The sequence below is a fragment of the Jaculus jaculus genome, chromosome 14 (genome assembly GCF_020740685.1).
Source record: "Jaculus jaculus isolate mJacJac1 chromosome 14, mJacJac1.mat.Y.cur, whole genome shotgun sequence".
In the NCBI taxonomy this organism is placed as follows: domain Eukaryota; kingdom Metazoa; phylum Chordata; class Mammalia; order Rodentia; family Dipodidae; genus Jaculus; species Jaculus jaculus.
Genome location: NC_059115.1, coordinates 66,776,616 through 66,795,303, shown reverse-complemented (window position 1 = coordinate 66,795,303; position 18,688 = coordinate 66,776,616). Strand labels below are relative to the sequence as shown.

Genomic DNA, 18,688 nt, shown 5'->3' with positions numbered 1-18,688 from the left:
CCTCTAGCCCATGCTTTTGGCTCCTAGCCTACGTCTGTGGCATCCTTGCCTAGAACCTAAGGGAGAAGCATGAGGTCTGGTAATTGGATTCCATTAAGCCTAATTAAGATGCAGATTTGTACAGTGAATGAAGGAGGCAATTTGGAAGCAATTTGGCTAGGACAGAGGACTCTCATCAGCACTTCTCTTCTCGGTGGGGAGGGTGAGGAGACAGGAGATGTGTGTGCAGCCACCCACAGACCACATCTGGCTGGTCTCCAGGGAGGAGCTCTTCACACTGGAGGAGGGCACAGTGTGCAGAATCCCTGATCACATAATCCCTGGGATGGGTCTCACCCAGCTCTGAGCCCTTTGACTTTCCACCTGCAGGTTCTGCCCCACCCTGGTACCACAGCGTAGGACAGGACGACCTATAGCAGTCACTGGACCCAGACTGCCTGGGTCTATATCCCAGCTCTACCATGTACCAGCTGTGCGCTCTTAGATGAGTTTATTTACCTCTCTCAGCCTCAGTTTCCTTCTCTGTGAAATGGGATGATGAAAATAACATCACTTAAGAAGACAGCTGGGAAGATGAAACACAGAGCACAGACAGTGACCTGGCGTGTACACAGGGGACACTGTCACTAGCTCTGCCAGCTGCTACTCCCCCACGTTCCCTGTCTTCCCAGCTCTGGGCTCATAGATTTCCTCTTGCTGCTGCCGTTTGAGTTGGCCCAGGAGGCTCTCTCCTATTTCCTGTCTGGCTGTGACAGTGGGGACATCTAGCAACTGATTCTATGTCCCCACCACTGGGTAACAATGATTCTTATGTAGTTGAATACCAACACTGGTCCTCAGGCCAGAGCCTCCTTTGGGTACCCAACCCTACTTGTTCTGTGTCCCTCTACCTCAAGTGGCCTGTTTTGTGTTTGCTTGTTTGTTTGTTTGTTTGTTAAATACACTGTGATCACTTATTGCGCGAAGCACTTTCACCTGTGATGGTGGTGTCTCGTCCTCGGCGTTCACAGAAACTAAAGCTCAGAGAGGTAGAAGAGGTAGAAGTGGCTGGATTGGAACTTGGACCATGTCCATCTGAGTCCCACCAGCGTTCTCGTCAACATGGTCTCCAATTCCCAGGTGCCTACTGCCTGCCAGGCCCCATGCCCAGTGCATGGGCAAAGGAAAGCATGGGGACTGAAGGAAGGCACAGACAGGGTGAGGTGCCATGGAGCTGGGTGCCCAGGGCAACGGGGTGTGGGAGTGTGGAGGGGGGTTTTCATTCCAAGGAGGTGCTGAAGAGCGAAGGCCCCCACGGTGGCGCAGTCAGCCTTGGCACTGACGGGGGAATGCGTGGCTCTGGAGGGGGGGGGCAGAGTGAGATGCTCCGGTACGGGGCAGTTTAGTAGCTGGGGCAAGGGAGAGCTGGGCATGTCAGTGGGAGAGACCCGGAGGCCTGATCCTGCTGTGCCTCAAAGGTAGCTCCAGGTACAACTTACTGGAATTTTAGAGTGGTGAGCTCTGTAGTCAGATAGGCTTGGATTGGAATCTGAGCTTTTCTTGCTGTGTGAGCATGGACAAAAACCCCTTAGCACTCTGAGCCTTGGTTTCTTCATCAATAAAACAGCAGAGGGCCAATCAAGAGACACCCTTTCCTCCTGGATGATTAGGAAGAAACATGAGGAACCTAGCACAGGCCCTGTGCATAGCGTCCCCTCAGTCACATAAACTGCCTCCCTCACTTGGAAGTCACAGGGAGCTGCTGCGAGATCTAAAGAGGCATTCTGCATAAAAATAGAAACGGGGGCTGAAGGGATGGCTTAGCGGTTAAGGCGTATGCCTGCAAAGCCAAAGGACCCAGGTTTGATGCCCCAGGACCCACATTGGTCAGATGCTCAAAGGGAGCGCATGCGTCTGGAGTTCATTTGCAGTGGCTGGAGACCCTGGTGCACCCATTCTGTCTCTCTCTCTCTCCCTCTTTCTCTGTTAAATAAAATTGGGACATAGGTGGAAAATGTTTACGAAACCAGGAAAATAAACAAAAATGCCTGATTTAAGATTAGAGTGCAAAGCTACACCAACCAAAACAGCGTGGTTCTGACATTAGAACAGAAACAGACCAATAGAAGAGTCCAGAGAGCCCAGAACTGGATATAAACATACTTCCCCAGCTGATTTTCCACTAGTTGCCAGGAAGCTGATTACTCCATGCACATGAATGGGGTGGGCACCTTAGCTCACCCAGACAGAGGAACCAACTAGAACTATAAGTAGATGACCTGAACCCATACACTCCCCAGGGAGGGAATGCTCCCTCAGTGTTTGCCTTAGCAGTGATCTTTTGGAAATCTCACCAAAAGCTCAGGCTATAATCAATCAATCAGTCAATCAATCAATCAGATCATATCACACTAAAGCTGTTTCACCACAGAAGAAGCAGGCATCAAAATGAAAGGGCAGGGATAGAGAGATGGCTTAGCATTTAAGACACTTGCCTGCAAAGGACCCAGGTTCAACTCTCCAGAACCGACATAAGCCAGACACACAAGATGACACATCTGCACAAGGTGCATGCACATCTGGAGTTCAATTGCAGTGACTAGGAGTCCTGGGGCACAAATTCTCTCTCTCTCTCTCTCTCACACACACACACACACATACACACACACAAAACTACAATATGCACATCCTATAAAAGTATCCATGTTTTTTTAGTTTTTTCTTTCTTTCTTTTTTTTTTTTTTTAGAGAGAGAGAATGGGCATACCAGGGTCTCTAACCACTGCAAGCGAATGCCACATGCATGCGTCCCCTTGTGTATCTTGCTTACATGGGTACTGGGGAATTGAACCTAGGTCCTTAGGCTTCAATAGGCAAACTCATTAACCACTAAGCAATCTCTCTAGCCCAAAGTATCCAAAATTTATAAAGAACTCTTACAGCTCACTGGTAGGAAAATAAGCATCCTGGTTAAAAGTGAACAAAGGACCTGAATGGACATTCCTCAAGGAGATGCACTAATACCAATTAGTGTACAAAAAAGCAGTCCACCTCACTGATCATCAGGGAATCCTATAAAGCCACAGTGAGATGCCGTCCTGCACCAGTAAAGATGGCCGTTATCAAAAAAGCAAGAGGTAACCACCGAACAAACGCTGGGAAGATATGGAGAAGGGTATGAAGGTGAATTGGCACAGCTATTATTTAAAACAAAGTAGAAATTGAGTAAATTTTTTTTTAATTTATTTATTTGAGAGCGACAGACACAGAGAGAAAGACAGATAGAGGGAGAGAGAGGGAATGGGCGCGCCAGGGCTTCCAGCCTCTGCAAACAAACTCCAGACGCGTGCGCCCCCTTGTGCATCTGGCTAACGTGGGACCTGGGGAACAGAGCTTCGAACCGGGGTCCTTAGGCTTCACAGGAAAGCGCCTAACCGCTAAGCCATCTCTCCAGCCCGAAATTGAGTAAATTTAAATAAAGCCAGGAATACACCTGCTGTCCCAGGCACTGGGTGTGCTGACGCAATGGGGCTTGAGGCCAGCCTGGGCAACAAAGCAAGACTCCATCTCTGAAAAGATGCAGTAAAATGGAGCTATCCTGTGGCTTTTTTTTTTTTGGTTTTTCGAGGCAAGGTCTCACTCTGGTCCAGGCTGACCTGGAATTAACTCTGTAGTCTCAGGGTGGCCTCGAACTCTCGGCAATCCTCCTACCTCTGCCTCCCGAGTGCTGGGATTAAAGGCGTGCGCCACCACGCCCGACTTCCTGTGGCTTTTTAACCCCCTTGCTAGCTTAGACCCTGAGAAAGCTGCCTGCACTCCGTGCCTACTGCCTTGTACAGCAGCTAAGATAGGGAAGCAGTCCGATGACCGGCATTTGAGTGAATCAGATGAAAGATATGGACAGATCGATGTAAGTGGACAGGTCCATAGATGTATTTCCCACCCTCATAAAAGGAGGGGACCCCTCCATTTGCCACAGCATGGGTGAACCTGGGGGTCATTGTGCTGAGTGAAATAAGCCAGGCACAGAAAGGCAAATACTATACAATCTCACCTACAGATAAAGAAAAAAACTAAAGAAAGAGAGCTCAGATGCACAGAGCTAGAGAATAACACAGGCTGGGGAAGGATGGAAGACATGATGGTGGTGAGGGGAAGCAGAAAGCAATGAATGTGTAGCAAGGCCAGTCTGTGCTGCGTGAGACCCTGTCTTAAAAAAATAACAACAAAATGAGTCCCAGGTAGAAGAGTGGGCATGTTCCCCCAGGTGTATCTGACGGCTTTCAGAAGGGATGGATGTCATGAGTCACCCAGAACGAGATCTGTGTAAAGGGGAGGCTTTCTCATTCAGAGTTGTCCCACACTGTGGCATAGTCACAAGAATAGGACAGAGAATTTAAGACTGTGTTTGCTAAGCCTTCACATTTCTTTTTGTACGAGCCCAGGCTGGGCCTCAGGTTCACTGTGCAGCCGAGGATGACCTCGGGCTTCTGACTGTCCTTCTCCACCTCTCAGTGCTGGGGTGACAGGAATGCACCACTATGCTTGGCTATGTGGTGTTGAGGATTGAACCCGAAGCTTGGTGTATTCTAGGCAAGTGCCCTACCAACAGAGCTGCATCCCCAGCCCAGAGCTCTTCTTTTTAATCAATTTTAAATGGACCTACCTTCTTCTCTTCCTTTGCTTTTTCCTAACATGATACCTTTTATTAAGTAAAAAGTTTGGAATAACAGCTTGAAATCTTTCAACCTCTGAATATTTGTGTGGGCTTTTCTCCACACATGCCCGCCTGTACAACTACAGAAATACGGTAATTAACAGTTTTTGTACCTTCATCATGTGTCCTACTCTCATAGACATTTTCTTGTGTCAACAGAGAAAGTCACATAGGTATTAGTGCTGGGACGCTGTCCCTTTGTTCTTAAGTGCCACTCTCTAACCAACCCCATGATGACTGCTTCCAACAATTTGGAAAATCTGAAACTTTTCTGAAAATGCTACACGTGACCTCATATTCCAAGTTGTAGTCAAAATGTAGGCCCAGTAAGAACACTGTAATATTACCTCTAGCCAATAGGTATGAAATATATTTAAGACATAATTTTGTATTTAGATTTGGGTCCCATTCCCAAGAGTCACATTATGTAAATTCAAACAGTCCAAAATTCAGAAAATGTCTGCCATCTAAAACATTTCTGGTCCCTAGAATTTCACAGAAGGGGTGCCTAACTTATCTATACACACCACCTTGGTGAGCATCTTTTACCTCTGCAGGATGAAGGGTTCTCACGGGCACACTTTACGTCACTGACCTCCAGTCTGCAGGGAGCAGTAATGTTCCTCACCTAGCTGTGAGAAGCCTGTTCCCCTCCCAGTCTCCTGCCTTGGGAGCTCATGCTGATGCTAAAAATTTTTAAAGCCCAGTTAGGAAATACTTATTAACAGAGATTTGAAAGTAATTGGTTTATGATGATAATTTTAATTGCCTAGAGCTTCTTTGCTCTTTTCTTTGTACATTTGATAATGAGACGTCTCTGGATCCTGTGATGGGATTAAATGTGTCAGCAGCTCCCAGCTCTGCCAGGAACCCTATACTGCCCAGCCTCTCTGCATCTTCGTATGTTGGGCTGCTGTTACGAAATGCCATAGACTTGGAGGCTTAAATTGTAGACACAGTTCTGGAGGTTAGGTGTTCAAGATCAAGGTGCAACGTGATTGGGTTCTGGTGAGGGCACCATCCCAGCATGCACGTGGCTACCTTCCTACTTTGTCCTCACATGGCAGAGAGAGAAAAAAAAAAAAGCTCTGAAAAGTTCCTTGCAAGGATCCCAATATTATCATGGGGACCCCCTCTAATGACCTCATCTAAACTCAGTGGCCCCCTGTAAAGGTCCCATCTCCTAGTACTGTCACACTGAGGTGGGAGGAGTCGAACTACAAAATGTATATTTGGGAAATACACCACTCAGTGCATGAGAGCTGGCCTGAGGGCCAGGAGGCTGGATCACTGCTCCTCTCTTCAGTGGTAGCCAGCATTTCTGCTGTGGGTTAAGTGTCCTCGGGATGCCAGGCTCAGTGCTCATGAGCACTCCTCATGGGTGAGCTCGTGGAATCCTTACAACATCCCATTCTTACCAACCAGAGCCTTGATGAGCTCCATTTTACAGAGGAGGAGATGGACTCAGCTGGACGGGACGGAGCTCAGCCTTACAGGTCGGCCTTGTTCAGCCCTGGGGACTGGAGCCTTGGCTTGCTCACCTAGATCCCAGGGTCAGCACTAGGAAATCCCATTAAACGTTTGACAAGAAAGAATGACAAAGGGCTGGAGAGAAAGCTGAATGGTTAAGGCACTTGCCTGCAAATCCAAAGGACTGAGGTTATTCCTCAGGGCCATGTACAAGGTGGCACATGCACCTGGATTTGTTTATAGCAGCTAAAAGCCCTGGTGCACCCATTCTCCTGTCTGTCTGTCTGTCTATCTATCTATCTATCTATCTATCTATCTATCTATCTATCTATCAGCTATCTAGTATCTATTTTTTCTATCATCTATGTACCTATAATTTATCATCTATCTATTATCTATCATCTATCTATCATTTATCTATTATCTATCTACCATCTCTCTAGGATCTATCTATCATCTATCTGCTTCTCTGTCTCAAATAAATAAATAAATAAAAATATATTTTAAAAGAAAGAGTGATGACCTTATCATGAAGTTCCTGGCAGAATCCCATCTCTGCCCTTTACTGGCTATCTTTGTCTTTGCTCTTCCCATGTCTTGAAAAACTGCCTTTGGGACAAGATGTCGTTGTATATACAACTAATACACAGTAAACACTAAATAAAGATGCTTGCCATTATTCTTGGCCCATCCACTTAGTCCTTGAGGGTCCTGGACTCAATTAAGTACCGCATCAGAGAGCGCAAGATGGCCCCAGGACTCAAGCACATCATCATCCATTCATTCATGACTCACTCAGCAAATATTCGTTGAGTCCCCACTACAGGTGTTCCTTAGCTTACAATGCGGTTACATCTCGATAAGCCCATTGGAAATTGAAAACAGTGTAAAGCATAATGTGTTGAATGCTCCTAACCTACTGACCGCGGAGCGTGGCCGCACAGAGCAGCACACTGTCTCGGCGCTCTCCCCTCCTGCTCTCAAGTGCTCCTGCAGCTGCGGTTTGCTGCCTGCCATATCACCCTGCATGTGGCTAGCCAGAGCAAAGATACCACTTCAAAGCTCAAGGCAGTTTTGAGAACCGGCCTGGTGGTGCACGCCTTTAATCCCAGCACTCGGGAGGCAGAGGTAGGAGGATTGCCACGAGTTCAAGGCCACCCTGAGACTACATACTGAATTCCAGGTCAGCCTGGACTAGAGTGAAACCCTACCTTGATAAAACCAAACAAACAAACAAACAAACAAAAAAAAACAAAAAAAAAACTTCAAGGTAGGGTTTTGATGCACACAGTATCTTTTTTTTTTTTTTTAGGTAGGGTTTCACTGTGGCCCAGGCTGACCTGGAATTCACTATGTAGTCTCAGGGTGGCCTCAAACTCAGGGCGATCCTCCTACCTCTGCCTCCCGAGTACTGGGATTAAAGGCGTGCGCCACCATGCCGGGCTCACTGTGTCGTTTTTTGCGCTGTCATTAAATGGACAACGTTAAAGTCAAACGATCCAAAGTGGAGGGCCCTGTGTATGGGCCATCATCACAGTGCAGCAGAGAGCCACGCAAAGGGCCCGTTCCCTTCAGGACCCGCCTGCTGGGGACTGGGCTTGGACAGACAACAGAGCAGTGACTTCACGGGTGCTGAGAGAGAGAAAGAAAGAAAGAAAGAAAGAAAGAAAGAAAGAAAGAAAGAAAGGAAGCAAGCAAGCAAGCAAGCAGCATGAGAGGTTAGAAACAGCTTAGCGGGAGAGAGCTATCTGAGCCCGAGGGGCTGGGAGATGACATCCGGTAGCCACCCAAGCACAGTGGCAACACCACAGAGAGTTTAGTGAGCAGTGTTGCTACCCCAAGACAGTAGCCCCCAGGGCCATCCAGCCATTGTCATTTTGGAGGAAGGGGTTGGGAGCCAGGCTCCGCAGTCCCCATTCCCTGTGCCACTGGGTGCTAATAATAATAGACATGGCAGCTCTTTCATTGACGACCGCGCCCAGAGGGCCTGCTGACCATATGCAAACTAAACAAATGAGGCAACAGAGCTGCCCGCGATCACAGTTCCTTTGCTTTAGGAGATGCTTGATAAAGCCTGACACCCTCTACAAGGATGACCACACCTGCAACAGCTACAGACCCCCAATACTTGGACCTTCCTCAGTGTTACCCAAGACAGTAAGCCCCCTCCTCACAGGTGGGCTGGGATGGTCAGGAGGCATGGGTTCTCAAGATCCTCCCCAGATCCCTTGCACCCAGTAGAGTCCCACCTTGCTAGGAGCTATGTGGTACCTCTTTTTGGTCAGAGAGAAGGCTTTGCAGTGACGTCATCCTGTAAATCCTGTAAAGAGATGGGGCCGCCTAAACTGTTGTGGTCTGGGGAGTGTTTTTAGGGGACCACTTCCACCACAATCACCTTGGGGACACGTTGTGTAAACAGCCTGGAGCCAGGCCAGGCATGGTGGCGCACGCCTTTAATCCCAGCACTCAGGAGGCACAGGTAGGAGGATGGCTGTGAGTTCCAGGCCAGTCTAAAGTCTTATAGTAGTCACCTAGTGAATTTCAGGTCAACCTGGACTAGTGGGAGAGCCTACCTCAAACAACAACAATTAAGTGTTCTGAGCCCAGGCGCAATTCAGTGGTAGAGCATTTGCCTAGCTAGCACAGGTGAGACCCTGGATTCCATTCCAGCCTGGAAAAGAAATGGAAAAGCAGCTCATGGGCTCTCCCAGACCTCCTGATGCCCCTCAGGTTATTTGGATGCCCCGCAAAGTCTGAGAAAGGCTGGCTGTGTTGGTATGGACAGCCAGTCAGAAGAATATTTACAGTGGAGTTGGTCCCAAGGACGAATGTCAGAGCACGTGCTTATGATCTGCCATCAGATGGCATTTCAGGGTCAGTTTGGTGGAGGCAGGCCACATCCCCACATCTATATTTTTGCCTCAGAGAGAATTGTGGCAGGAATTTCAGAAGTTGGTTTCCACCTGCTGTGAGGCAGTGTGTGCAAATGAGACAGAGAAGAAAAGGCTTTATATCTATTTATTCTGGAGGCAAATGTGTCACTTTCAAATGGATTCTTTTCCAGCCTGGACACAATTTCCATCTCTCTGGTGAGTCACTGCAGATATTACCTTCTTCTCACAGCCTCTCGTTAGCAAAGGACACTTTTCACAGAATACTTCCCAGGGACAGTCCTAGGAAATTTATTTCTTTGCCAACTCAGTGAGAGGACCCTCAAAGGCCACCACAGAACCCCACCTGGTTCTAGGACTGCCAGCCAAAGGGAGGGTCAGTTCCTCCTTAGCCATGTGCCCCCCTTGTTAGTTTAGATCCACGGCTCTCTGGAGTACTTTTATGACAGCTAGGCTGCCATCCTGCTGGTTTTAATGAGAATAAGCCCCCAAGTACATTCTGACAGTCATTCGTGTGACCAATCCGCAGTAGAGCCTAGCAATTAGGAGCCAGGCAGTGGGAGTCATCCTCTAGGGGGACCCTTCCTCAGAGGCAAAGCCAAAGTCCATCACCGCACACTTTAACTCCGCGTCACTCACTGTTGGCTCCAGCCACACTTAATTCCTTGTTGTTCCTCTTATATGTCAAGGGCACGTCCACCTCAGGGCCATTGTACAAACTCTGTCCTCCTCCTCCTCCTGTGACTCTCTTTCCCAAAGATCTCTGCATAATTGATTCACTTCTTTAAATCCCTACTCAAATGTCACCCCGTCACCTTGGCTATCTTTTATGAAACAGCAGACACACTTTACACCGTCACTGATACCTTTCTTCTCTCATAGCATTTAGCACCGCTTGACATAGTATCTACTTATTTATGGAGTTCTTTATGGTCTGTCTCCCCACAAGAATGATAGCTTCTTATGGATGGAGACTTTGCTATTTTCCCAGTGTCTAAAATATATCGAACACAAGGTAGGACCTTGATGAATAAAGATTGAATGAGGGCTGGAGAGATGGCTTAGTGGTTAAGGTGCTTGCCTGTGAAGCCTAAGGACCTGTGTTTGACTCTCCAGGTGCACAAAGGTGAGGCAAGTGCAGGATTGTACATTCCCACTAGGTGGCACAAGCATCTGGAGTTCTATTGCAATGGCTGTGGTGCTGGTGCATCAATTCTCTCTCTTTCTCTCTCAAAAAAAATTTTTTTAATTAAAATTTAAAACAAAGATTGAATGAATGAATGACTGGCTCTGGAACTTATTACCTGTGTGAACATGGTCTCCTTAGCATCTCTGAGCCTCAGTTTCTGCATTTATAAAATGGGCATGGTTCTAGAGGTGTGTGCACTAAATGAAATACAGTACTGCATGTGCATGTGTCTTGAGTCGTTTGTGTATCTGTAACAAAATGCCTGAGACTGAGTAATTTATAAAGAACATAATTGTGCTTCTCACAGTCTAAAGAGTAGAAAATCCAAGATCAAGGTGCTGAAAGGTTCAGTGTCCGGTAAGGCCCCTTCTTCACTGATGGCATGCTTGCATGCCCTCACTTGGTGGGAAAGATGGAAGAGCCAGGTAACTTTCTGAAGCCTGTCTTCTAAAGTATTGATCTTGTTTTGGAGTGAGGATCTCTCATGGCCTGATCACCTCTCAGAGGCTCTGCTTTCTCCTTACCATCATCACCAGTCCCTTGCACATGCCAAAGCATGTGTTCTATCAGTGAGCCACTACCACTTCCCAGCCCAGCTCCCCTTCTTAGTAGAACCATCTGGGGATTTACATTCCAATGGGACTATCTGGAGGAACACAGATATTCAAACTATATATAGCATGTAAGTTCTAGCCATGAATTGGCATGGTGGCCAACAGGTTCAGTCTCAACAAATGCAGACTGTCATTAGACTGCTATTACTAGAAAATAAGACAGCTTGTGCTGAGGAAATAAAAGAGGTTTGCAAGGGACTGTCAAGCTGAGAAATGGCACAGGTCTAGCTATGCGCTAGAGTCAGGAAAACCTGTTGTAGGCAGGGGTTATATATGAGCCGGGCCTCTGGGCCGGGGGCTCTATGTGCATTGACACATAGGTGTGGAATGGTGGCACAGGAAAGTGGCACAGCATGAGCCAGGAGACAGAAGGGAAAAGGCTGTAGATTGCTAAGTGGTTAAGGCATTTGCCTGCAAAGCCAAAGGACCCAGGTTTGATTCTCCAGGACCCATGTTAGCCAGATGCACAAGGGGACGCATGCATCTGGAGTTTGTTTGCGGTGGCTGGACGCCCTGGCATGCCCATTCTCTCTCTCTCTCTCTCTCTTCCTCTTTCTCTGTCAAATAAATAAATAAAAATAAAATATTTTTTTAAAAAGAAGGAAGGTGTGCAGAAAAAGTTGGCTTGGAAAGAGGTCATTCATTCATTCACTCAATCATTCAACAAAGGCTTACTACATACCTTATATTACATACCTTAGTACATACAAAACTATGTTCAGGCCTGGGACCAGGAGCCCGCAATTTAGCCCTTTGGTCTCTCGACTTTCCTACCTGAAGGGGACAATGGTTCTCTAACTGAAGGGACTTGGTAGAAGCAATGTGTAGGTTTCAAGTCTTGTCCTGGCTCCAGATGGTTGAGGCCAACCAGAGAAGTTTCCTGAGTCCAGTGTGTGGATGGGGCAGGAAAGAATCTGGTAGTGGATGGGAAATGTCGGCCTTGGCGTTAGATGAGGAGGACAGCAGGACAAATACCACACCCTTGTCACTGCAGGTGTGACCTCTGTCTGTATCTCCGTGGGCTGTGGGAGAAAGTGTGGCAGTAGTCTCCTGACCGCTCAGCAGGTGAGTGTGAGGTGGTTAATAACTCACTCACTACGGAGAGCTGCAAAAATGCAGAGCCATGAACATGACAGAACTGATGCCCCAGGGTGAGAGCACAGAGAGTTGGGTCCCTTCAAAGTGGTGCTATCCCCAGGCTTTCACAAGTGTCTCCTCCACCCCGCTGGACACTTGTTAATTGCATTGTCTCTAAGTGTTGACTGTATTCTCAGGGATCAACTCTGCCTGCTCTCCTAGCCCACCTTTCTGTTTTCTGTCAGTGGTAGTTTTGTTGTTGTTTTGCTGTTTTGAGGCATGGCCTTGAACTTGAGACTCTCCTGCCCCAGTCTCCTGAGTGCTGGGTTTATAGATAGGTGTCATCGCATCCTGCTTCTTGTGTCACATGTAATCTTCCCGTTTCCTACCTGGGCCAGCTTACCCATCCTTAGGGAACCTAGTGGTCCCTTGCTCCCAAGAGGTCACCATATTGATGCCAATATTGGAGTGGACACCCAATCATGGAGCTATGCAACCCAGAATTCTTGGACTCGAGTAATTCTCCTGCCTCAGCCTCCTGAGTAGCTGGGACTACAGGCATGTGCCACTATGCCCAGCTACATGTAATTCCTTAATGCCACATATAATACAGCTTGGATAAGTTTTGGAACCCACTACTAGTGTGGCTCTTAGTCATTCTGTAGCTCACTTGTTGGAAGCAGAAGGTGTGAAAATGAGAGCTATTGGTCGCCATGTTTTACAATACCAGGTGGTCATTGAGGTCATGTGCAAAGACTGCTCCCGTCAACACGGAGCTGTCTTTGTATACCAAATGGAGTTCACCCAACAACGTTAAACTGCAGCCTTTTTGCATTTAACTTAGGTAAGTGTTAGAATGTTAGGGTTTGAAAACTAGAAGACTAAGACCACACTTTGGGGAATTAGGGAATTTATTGACAGCTCAGACGGGGAGTTTTAATCAGCAAGGAGGGATAAGGAGCCAGGTGAATAAGTAAGGGATTGCAGGGCTGCCAACAGAGCAGGTTAGCAGGTGACAGGAGCGAGGTGTGAGCCAAGAAGCATAGAGAGAGGTGGGGAATGGAAGAGAGAGGGAAGTTTATACATACATACATACATACATATAATATAATATATATATATATACATATACATACATATATACATATATACATACATATATACATATACATATATACATATACATATATATATATTTGGCAGATAGGAGGCAGATGAGACCGACTGAGCTGGAGATCAGAGGTCAGATACAGTATAGAGAAATAATACAGTATAGAGGAATACCCACCTTACTTTACTTCAGGAAAGAGGGCCAGACGAAGAGAAAATGCCACCTGGGCTGGTTATTGGCCAGCACAGGGGAGGCGGGGCTTGTGGGCTTGTGAGTGCTTGGGAAAGGAGCCAGTTGGCTGGACCCCCTGTTCAGTTTTGGCCGAAGTAAGAAGAAGAAGGACAGATAGGTAGGAAGCTCTGCGACTCTAACAGTAAGTACTAAAGAGGTTTTGAATGTCATCAAGTTCTCTTTCTTTCTTTTTTTAAAACAATTTTTATTAATTTATTTGCAGATTGAGAGAGAGAGAGAGAGAGAAAGAAAGGAAGGAAGGAAGGAAGGAAGGAAGGAAGGAAGGAAGGAAGGAAGGAAGGAAGGAAGAAAAAACAAGACCTAGAAAAATAAGGGCACCAGGGCCTCTTGCAGTCAAACTCCAAAGGCATCTACAACCTTGCACATCAGGATTTCTGTGGGTACTGGGGAACTGAACCAAAGCCTTCAGTCTTTGCAAGCAAATGCTTTTAACTGCTGAGCCGTCTCCCTAGCCCAGCTACTTTCATGACCATATTTCAAATGTCTTTATCAGTTTGAGATGAGGATAGATGGCTGGAGAGATGTCTCAGTGGTTAAGGCACTTGCCTGCAAAGCCTAACAAACCAAATTCGATTCCCCAGTACCCACGTAGGACCAAATGTACAAGGTGACACATGCATCTGGAGTCCACTTGCAGTGGCTGGAGGTCTTGGTATGCTCATTCTTTCTGTCTGTCTCTATTTCTCTGCCTCTCTCTCTGCTTGCAAATAAATGAAAAGAAAAAATAAGGATATACTACTTTAAAATGAAGTTCCGAATTTGAGATTATGACAGGGGACATTGCCTTCCAGATTCCAATATAGGTGGTGAAAGGTCCCCAAATATTCTTGGGTGGTGAGGATAGAGATGGCCATGGAATGGAGGATGAAAATGTAAAGTGAATAGCACTATAGAAAACAGTATGGTGCGGGCCTCAGTAGGTTGAACAGAATGCCATGTGGTCCAGCCATTCCTATTCTGGGTCTCCATCCAAATGAATGGAAAGCAGTCTCAGAGATATTTATACACCAATGTCACCACAGCATACATCATAATATGCAGAGGGTACATGACCCTTGTGTCCATCAAGAAATGAATGGACAAATGAAGTGTGACATAGTCATGTAATAAAGTATTGGTCAGCATATGCCATGACCTGGTGAACCTTAACATCAACCAGTCACAGAGGACTGAGAATGTACGATCCCACTTACATGAAGTAGTCAAATTCATAGAGACACATTGTAGGGTGCTGATTGCCAGGAGCTGGGTAGGATTGTTGCTTAATAGCTAAGGCGCCTCTAGTTCTGTGAGATGAAGAGTTCTGGACACTGGCTGCATGGTATGAATATTAAATTGATAAGAACAGATACTAAAATTGATCTTGGCCAAAGGGTCAAGAAGTGATGTTGATATGAATATGTAACACTATTCAGTTGGACTTCCACAGTCCCTGGGGGGCAAATTTGATGTATATGTATTATACCCAATTTAATGATGTTTAAAGTGTTTTTAAATATTTTATTTATTTGAGAGAGAGAGACAGAGGCAGATTGAGAAAGAGAAAGGAGAGAGAGAGAATGGGCAGGCCAGGACCTCTAGCCACTGCAAATGAACTTCAGATGTATGTGCCACCCTGTGCATCTGGCTTTACGTGGGTACTGGGTAATCAAACCTGGGGCTTTAAGCTTTGTAGACAAGCACCTTAGTCCTCAGCCACCCCTCTAGGCCCTCATTTAAAGTTTTTGAGAGGGCTGGAGAGATGGCTTAGCAGTTAAAACACTTGCCAATGAAGCCTAAGAACTTATGTTCACATCTCTAGGCCCTATGTAAGCCAGGCACAGTGATGCAAACACACAATGTTGTACATGCACACAAGAAGGCGCATGTGTCTGGGGTTTGTTTGCAGTAGCTAAAGGCCCTGGCATGTCCATTCTCTCTCTCTCTCCTTTCTCTCTCCCTCAAAATAAATTTAAAAATATTTTTAAAATTATTGTTTTTGAGAGAATAATGAGAAAGATAAAGGAATTAGATGCCAGCAGCTTCTAAGATACTCAAAATCTTAGGCAGCCAGGCACTGTGCCTTCCAGAACAGGAAAATAGCACCAGCTGTTTTACCAAAGGTATTGAACCAGAGTCTGAGCCAGTATCTACATGCAGCTACCAAGTTGCCAAACATACAAGAGACAGGGAAGCATGTCAAGTCAAACCCAGACATGCAGCCGACACCGTCACTTGTGGTACACGTGTGTGTGGGGAGAGGGAATACCACCAAATCCTAAAGTTGTATACCAGAAAAGTGTAAGGAAATAGAATATATAGACAAGGGACACATATGTTTAAAAAACATAAAAGGCCATGGCTGAGGAATAGCTCAGTGGTAGGGTGCTTGCCTAGCATGAGGCCCTGGGCTCCCTTCCTGGGACTGCAAAAATCAAAAGGCATGGGCAAGAATGTGGTGTCCTGTGATGTACTTTTTAAAGTCTTAAGATTCCTCAAAGTAAAAGTAATGGTTACTTCCAGAGGCCATGGGTGGAAGGGCCTTGTGGAAAGGACTTATGAATATGAGTGACAAAGTTCTCTTTCCAGGTATTTGTCTTATAATAATCTATAAATTCATGCTGAGCTTGTGCTTTCTTTTCTTTTTTTTTTGAGGCAGGCCTAACAGACTGGCCCTTTTTTATGCAAGATAGCGAAAGGGAGAGAGAGAGAAAGAGAGAGGGAACTGGTGTGCCCAGGCCTCCAGCCACTGCAATTGAACTCCAGATGTGAGCGCCCCCTTGTGTGCATGTGCAACCTTGCACACTCATGTCGCTGGGTCTAGCTTACATGGGACCTGGAGAGTAGAAAATGAGTCTTTAAGCTTTGCAGGTAAGCGCCTTAACCACTAAGCCATCTCTCCAGCCCTGTGCTTTTTGTTGTTGTTGTTGTTCTTATTTGTTTTTTTGTTTTTTTCAAGGTAGAGTCTCACTCTAGACCTGGAACTCACTCTTTGGCCCCAGGCTGGCCTGTAATTTACAGACATCCTCCTACCTCAGCATTCTAAATCCTGGGATTAAAGGCATACACCATTATGACTAGCTTTGGGTTGTGCATTTCTTTGTCTTATTTAACAAAGAAAAAACAGCTCTGAAAGAAGGAAGGAAGTTTTGGATGCAGAGTCCGTGTTCGCCTCTTGTTAGCTCTGTAACCTTTCTCAAGCTACTTAACCTCAGTTTCAAGCCTCAGTTTCCTCATCTGGAAGAGAACTGGTGACAGTAATTACCTCCTTGTATTGTGGTAGGAATTTAATTAGACAATGAATGGGTGGAATTTCTCAGGCACCACGCCTGGCTTAAGTAAGTGCTGGTAAACTGAGGCATTTGGTCATGGACAAAAGGGGACTTAGATATGAAGTCATAAGTACCACTTCAGCTCCAGCCTGACAGGCTCCTGGCAAAATGCCTTGTCTGAAGTAACCTGCCTCTGAATTGTCCTGTTAATTCCTGTCCCCAGCGAGAGAGAATGAAGCTGACCTTGAATGGCCTGCCTGCTGGGACAGGAGTGGTAGGAATAACCCTGCTGCTGCCCACATCCTCTCCCTCCCCCCCCCCCCACAGCACAGACTCACGATCACCCTGAGAAGAAGGGGTTCTCACTCACCATGGCTTCCCGTGTGTGGTCCATAGGTGAAAACGTGCCCAGACACCAGGACTTGTCTCATTCCAGGTAGGAAAGTGAGGCTGTTTCCTCTCCTAGTCACCTAGCCTCCTATAACCCCCCTCCTTCAACAGCTGAACCCAACTCAGGACAGATAGGTTCAAGGTCAGTAATGGCAACCTCTCAGAGCAGTTGCCTGTCACGCAGATTCCTAACCCTGCATTTCTTTATACATTTATTTTGCTGCATGTTTCCCATTTCTTCTTAGGGGAAGGGGTGTGATGGACATGGAACCTAGGTCCTCAAGCATGTGAGTGAGGTAAGCCTTTTGCTACCAAGCCACACCCCCAGTCCTGCATACCCTACTTTAAAGATAGTTCCATGTCATTAACTTTTAAAAAGGACAAAAATATTCACAACTCACATGGGGTTTTATTCAGAGTCCTGCTTTCCCCAGGGCACAGAAGAGACTATGTTCAGGGTCCCTGATTCGTGAAGGCAGAAAATGAGGAGAAATCTGGATGGCCGTGGTGGCCTGGGTCCCTGCCCCTGTAGGGTTTGGTGTGTAGGAGGTTTCGGTTCATGCATAATGGTCCAGTTGGTGTGCTTGGATTCACTGCAAGTTCCTTGCATTCTGCTACCTTGGAGTCGAGGGAGATTCTTTCTGAGGTACCCTTACCTTGAGGCCCCTGCATGGAAGACCTGTTAGAATGCTGTGGGTTTCTCTAGTACGCATCTCTTTTCAGTTGTAGTTCAGTGTCTCCTGGTCTAACCACAGTAACTTTGCAGTTCAGGGGCATGAGCTTTATATGCTGCTACTTCCATTGGCCATCTCTAGAACTCCTTTATCTTCTTGAGCTTAAACTCTGTCCCCTCTCAATACTAGTCCCCCATTGCCTCCCTTCTGTATTGCTGCCGCTGCCTCCTTCTCTCTTCTCCTCTCCCCCGCCCTCCTTTGTCTGTCTTTCTATCTTTCTTCTTTTTTTCGAGGTAGGGTCTCACTCTAGCTCAGGCTGACCTGGAATTCACTGGGTAGTCTCAAGGTGACCTCGAACTCATGGCGATCCTCCTACCTCTGCCTCCCAAGTGCTGGGATTAAAGGCGTGTGCCACCATGCCCAGCTTGTCTTTCTTTTTTCTTTCCTCTCCCTTCCTTCCTTTCTTCTTTCTTTATTCCTTCTTTCCTTTCTGTCTGTCTGTCCTTCTCTCTCTCTTTCTTTCTTTCTATGCTAGGCATTGACTCTAAAGCCTTATGCACCCATTCTTTCTCTGTATGAATTTGGCTAGGTGCCTCACTGATGTGGAATTATATCTCCTTGTATTCTTTGATGCAGGCCTGGGATGGAACCCAGGACTTCACAAGCTAATATTCTACCACTAAGCCACTTGGAGAACTTGGCTGGGACTTTTTTTTTTTTTTTCAAGGCAGGATCTTACTCTGTAGTCCAGGCTGGCCTTGAACTCATGGCAATCCTCCTACCTCAGCCTCATGAGTGCTGGGGCTGAAGGTGTGCACCGCCACACCTGGCTCAAACTGGATGTTTTGACTCAACGCAATGTGCTAAAGGTTTATCCACATTGTAGGACAGTGTGTCGGGATAGCTTTCCGTTTGTAAGACTAATATTTCACTGTATGTTGAAAACACATCTGGCTTTATTCATCTCATCTGTTGAGGGAACCTCAGCCTCTTGTGAATGGCTGTGATGTGAATATGAGAGCATGAGTTTCTCTCGAACATTGTTCAAAGCTGGGGATGTGGCTCCGTGGTAGA

The 18,688-nt window shown here is 46.5% G+C and overlaps 1 protein-coding gene and 1 pseudogene across 1 annotated transcript in view; one reads left to right on the top strand and one right to left on the bottom strand.

Moving 5' to 3' along the window:
* Window positions 1–18,688, top strand: part of Hrh1 (histamine receptor H1) — a 123,217-nt gene that overhangs the window by 67,835 nt on the left and 36,694 nt on the right. The window lies entirely within an intron of this gene.
* On the bottom strand, window positions 14,596–14,686 carry LOC123454996 (annotated as a pseudogene).